A 6,000-nucleotide genomic window follows, 5' to 3' on the forward strand; every position below is an offset into this window, starting at 1 on the left:
GCTCATGGACTCTCTCACAATGGTCTTTCCCACAACCTAGAGATATTCTCATTAAACTCGAACCAGGGTTTGGCATCAAAAACCCTGGGCTGAGGGTTTTCAGTTGAGCTAGCAAAAATAAGACCTAAGACACCAGTAAACACAAAGGCATTTATGCATCCCATCCCCATGGAATGGGACGTGAACCTAGCTGGATGCTACAGTCATCTTTTGAATTTCCTTTGAGCCCCCTTGTGCCTGATTCAGATCCCGTTGTGTGTAGCTATGCCCAAATTTCTATGCATGTGACCCTGTTAATGTGCTCAATACTAGGATATTTCACATGTAGTTTCATGGACTGGATTTCTCTGCTCAGCTGTGTAAAGTTCCCTTTCTTGTCTTACCAAAGAACATGCATTTACAGCTAATCAAACCAGAGTTTCAGAGGGATGGAAATCAAGGGATGGCAGACAGTACAGGAGAGGACACATCCTGGCAATGTCCAAATAATGACCATGTGGCCATTATCCAAGGATTTGGGAAGAAGAAGTAGTAGTGAGAAAGATGAATGCTTGGGAGGTTTTCACAAATCCTGCTGGTAAGGTAGGACCCAAATATTCTTGCATGTAACAGCTGGTAGCTGTGATAGCATGGAGGTGATCATTTCCTGCAGGAAGAGGCATTGCTACTTCACCTGCTAGATTTAGACCAGTTGTAGTGATTCTTTCTTGAGCGTTTTACATTTCAGACTGTTTGTCAAAAGACAGGTTTTAATTCTGAGAACTCACTGTATTGGTGATTTTGATGGGATTTAGAGCTGAAGAACATGAACATGGAGTCACTTTTAGCAGAGGAACAAAAACTATCAGGAGTTCATATTTGGAGGGAAAAGAGAAATCACCCCAGCAAGAGCTCCCTAGATTATTATATTTGAACATGACGCAAAGGACTTGAGTGCTTTCAAGTGGATCTCTTGGTGCCGTTTCCCTCAGGTGAGCATGCCAACATGAAAAGGACTTTGCACCTCTAGAACAACATCATTGTACCTCGAAAAAAACTAAAAGAAGGAAACTGAGAGCTGCTAGATAAGGAAGCGTAACAATTAAAGGGTCTATAAATAGCTGTCCATCCAGCTCACTGTGTGGTGTCTTATCATGCTCACTCTCACCAGTGTTTTCAAAGGGCTCCCTGGCTTGCAGCCAACTATACACCCAAGTCCTGTGAAAATGTCTCTTTAGGTCTCCTCTTGGATCCAGGATCATGGCTGGTATCTGCTCACTGATCTCTGGTGATGCTTCAGGCTCCAGCTGATGGGGGCTCTCCCTCTCTGCCCATGCAGCAGCACAGGTCACCCCCAGGGATGCTCAGCTGCTGTTATGAACGGTGCTCCCAGGAAACTGTCTCCCCATAAAGTCCCACTTGGCCATCCTCGAGGCATAAGGAGCAAGAATGAGCCTGACAGCACGTGTCTTGGCAGTTGCACAATGATTCCCATTTCATTAACACATATCATAAAAGTGCCTGGTAAATGCAATCCAATTAATAAAGCAGATTTACTCACTGCTACAAAAAGTGAGCAAAGCAAGTCCATCAGCCACTGATATGGATTGCAGAGATCAAGTGGTGCAGAAATAAAGCAAGCAGAGTCAAAAGAAGAATTGGATTTGCAGAGTAAATATCATTAGTAAAATGATATTCAGCTCCATGAATAAATAAAAAACAGCAACAAAAAAAAGGCCCAGGCAGGAATAGTGTGGTCACTAGCCAGTGAAGATGGTTAGGTACTAAAAATAATCTAAACGTGGCTCAAATCACTGGTTAAATAGTGTTTATGAGGCATTAATGTTCCCAGGCAGCAGCAGGATGAGATGGGGAGGGCACGAAATTCAAATTCACTTTGTCCTAATTTCATGACTGTGGTTGGGACTGAAATACCTATTTGAAACATTTGAGTGTATGGTAAAATGCCTCAACTAGCATCATCATGGTCTAACACACCAAATGAGTGCTTTGTCTGAGATTTCAGATGATAAAAAACCTACAGGGTAAGAATATAATTTGTACCGGTCAATGTGATTTTCTGGAAGTTGAATTTGTTAGGCAAATATGGTGGCTTCTTTTTTTTTTTTTACATTGCATAGCTAATCATATACAGCATTTAACTAAACATCCCAAAACACTCCATTTCCACATTTATACACTGAGCTGCATAGTTCACAGGTGAGAGCTGCCAATGCCCCTGAGCCCCAGGACACAACTAAGCTGAGCTGGGATAAAGTAGCCCATGGTAATCCAATTAAGAAGCAACAAGGAGCAGCAGAAATCTTAGTCTCCTTTGGGTACACCAATCTGACAGGAGAACACTGTCAGCTCCTCTCAGCTTTCAAGAGCCGTGAAAAATTGGTGAGTGAAGAAAAGAATAAAAAATAAGTGCTTCCTTGGAAAGATGTTCCTATGATGACAGATTTTATTCTTTCTCCTATAGCCAAAAGAAAATACAGTTGACTGTAGTGCAGAATCTAAATCTGTAGAAAGAAACACTGGGATCTAAGAAGCTCCTTAAAGTCCATGTCAGGAACAGGCAGATGAAAATTAAAGCTGAGCAGCATCACTGGGAAATTGCAAAATACTTCAGAACCGCACGGACCAGGTGCCAGCAGGAGGGGTTGCTGGAGGGGCTTCATCACCCACCCCTAGATGGTGAAATGAGAGGTCCTCTGGAAGGCTTGTTTGTCAGATGCAAGGTGCCGGGTACAGCGTTGGCTGAGGCACTCTGCCTTTGTCAAGTGAGAAGGCAAGTGGAGAAATAAACTAAAACAGGCTGCTCTTACTGGAACAGTTTCAGGAAATATGAAAAGACAGGTTTGCAGGAGGAGGCGGTATCTTTTCTTGGACCAGCTGATATAGCTGGAAAAACCAAAGAGGCTTTTGGGCACAGATTGCCCTTTTTGGGCAATCTTTCTTCTCCAGACCTGACGCAGCCACCTTGAGAATATCAGGACAAGAAAAGCCCCAGCGTGGACAAGGCAAGCCACAGAAGTGCTTCAGCACTGTAGGGGAAGCCTGCACTGCAAGGAAACGCAGCTCCCGCTTGTTATTCTTGGCCTTGCCTTCGTCTACCCTCTAATGTCAGAGAGTAGCTACGATGGACTCTCAAAGTGGGGCTCTGGAGTCAGCTAGACCCAAGGACCGCCAACATGAGAAAGGGTCCTTCAAGCCTGTAGCTTCAAGGAAGCTGCTAAAATGTGTCTGGTTAGAGAGAGCACCTAGAGAGAGCACATCAGACACTTACAGCATCTACACAGGTTTCATTACTTACAAAAAAGCTCATAGACAAAGAAAATAGTGCAACTGAGCCCGGCTGTTTAAATTCACTAATTCATATTTAAAACACAATGAGGTAAAGCCTCAGATTTAAAATAACAAGCTAAACTAGTCCAAAACCTTGTGGTATAATGTTCATAGGCTCATAGGATAATTCAGGCTGGAAGAGACCTCGAGAGGTCTCTAGTCCAAGCCCCTGCTCAGAGCAGGGTCAGCACTGGGGTCCCACCACGTTGCTCAGTAGACTGGGGGGAGGCTGCACGTGTGACTCCCAGCCTCGGAGGCTGGAGTGGAGGTGCAGAGCACAAAAGCAGCTGAGGAGTTCATCCTACACTGAAAGCAAACCAACCAAGCCACCCGCCCAGGGCCTGTCCCACAGCTGCCCACGTGGGATGCTGGCTGAAATGGAGCCATCACTGCAGACCCAGACGTGGCATTCACCATGAGTCCTGTAAATGCATGGACCGACAAGGCCCAGGCAAGTTTGTCTGTGGTGTCAAGATGCCACCAAGTTCTAATTTCAGCAACAAATGGCAAAAAAGAAAGCCCAGCTGCATGAGGTACAGACCAAAGCAACAACTCTCCAGTCAGGTAAGGCTGATGACAGGAAGGAGTCCAGCACGAGCTGCTGTTGGTGAGCACACCTGCGATGGATGGGCTGGGCATGGTGCAATCAGCTCACAATCTTCCCTGCTCAGCCACCGCCTCTGCAACCCCAGCGACTGCTTAAGGGGATGTCTTGTGAGCAGAAGGACACCGAGCTGGTGAGGGCAGGAAGAACATTTTGGAACAGCCAACATTGCCAAGGAAGGGCCACACGGTGGAAGGGCATCGAAGAGCACCCTACAGCCACATTCTCTAACAGACTCTCAATGCCACATGCAGGACAGATGGACAGGCAGATCAACAGGGGGTGCAAAGTTTTAATGCATGGCTCAGAAGATGTGGTGCAAAAAGAGATGCATTAAGGAACTTCAGAAACTTGTGTACTGGGATGAACCGATATAAAGACATGAACTGCATGTCAGTAATTACATACATGACACTACCCTCAGCAATTACATACATGACAATACAACCTGTCTGCAGGCATATAAAATTACCTAAGAATAAAATTATGTTGGAATTTTAACCCAGAGCATAGATGTAAATTGAAAGCTGTCAATAAGTATCCAGTTTGGGACAATGCATCTAACAGGAGGAGTCACAAAAACTGCATCCTCAAACAAGGAATAGGTTGGAGGCAAGAAGATCATCTGGAAAGTAATACTAGATAAATGCCCTGTTCCTACACTCTTTCCCAGGCTTCTTGCTAGTGTTGGAGATAGAGTATTGGGTGAGTTTCTTATTGATTTGAGGGTCGAAGCCTGAGTCAGTTCCTGTATTGCTGAAACTGCAAAGTGCAGAGGATCCCTACTCAAAAACAGAAAAATCAAAACTGAAGTCTTGGTCACCAGAGATAGGAGGTAGGGGACGCTTAGGTTTAAATTAGAAAGTTGGTGGAAGGAAGGTAATTAGTGGAGGAAGGTGATCTGTGCAGGAAGTCAGAGCAGTTCCAATGCTGGAGGTCTGGTGCTGTATGCTGAAGGCAGCTCCCCTGGACACTCTGCAGCTTTTCTTTACTCCTTTTGGGGAGGAACCCATTGGGAATGGCCTGGCAGGGGGAGGGAGGGCAGGACGGAGCTGTGGAGCTCCTGGGACGTGATGACCACACAGCCATGTGGGTAGAGAAGCACCGGCAGGGCAAGTGTTAGACCTTGCTTCCCCCACTCAGTAATTACCTACAAATCACTCTCAGCATCCAGTCTCCCCGTTTCCTCTTTCAGTGGAAGAAAGTGTGTGACTGTGCATACTTTCACTCCCACACCTTTACTGTCTGCACAGGCTTTCCAAAAATAGTGTTCCAACCAGTGCTAAAGCCTGGTCCAAGCTCCCCAGGCAGCATTGCATGACTTTTTGATGTCAAACTCTGGCAATTAATTTAAGATACTGTGTGTCAGGGCCTTAAGGGCACTAATGGGCACTAACTGTCCTGCACCTGCCACCCATGCACCTTCTGCTTATGGCCCAGGACCTCATTTAAGCTCAGGCCTGGGTCTCCCATCCCTGTCTGAGCTGTGTTAGCTGCATCCCTGTCTCCTGCCCTGGCTGCTGCATGGACCTTGGACCTGCCTTGTAGCCTTGTCTCCTATCCCATCTCCTGCTCCAGACTGGGCTCCCTGGAGGGAACCTGGTCCTGGTTCATCCCCTTGCTGTGTCTAGGGCTGTTGATGGACCCTGTCCCACCCCCAGCTCTGCTGGCCATGCTGAGCCCCCATAGGACTGTGCCCTGTTGGGGAGGGCAGTCCCCCTCGCTCCTGGCTCATCCCCTGCTCTTGCTGCTCCCTGAATCAGCTGGTGTGTGTCTTCAGCTCCCTGGCAAGTTTTACTTCACTATTATCCTCTGCAAGTGACAGTGATTTAATCAGATGGTATGTCACCCCAGAAAACGTTTGATCCTGCCTGGACTTCCCAGGAAGTCCTGTCTGCCAGGACATTTTTTCCCGCTGTGTATTTCTTTCCCTGGCTGAAGGAGTAGTTTGGGTTTGCCCTTCCCTCAGTAAAACACAGCCTAATAATTTGGGCTGAATCTCTGCCCTTCCCAGCAGCACTGGTGAGATGAAAATGTAAAGAAAATAGTTCCATAAGATGACCATA

Source organism: Ciconia boyciana, chromosome 3 (genome assembly GCF_034638445.1).
Source record: "Ciconia boyciana chromosome 3, ASM3463844v1, whole genome shotgun sequence".
NCBI lineage: Eukaryota > Metazoa > Chordata > Aves > Ciconiiformes > Ciconiidae > Ciconia > Ciconia boyciana.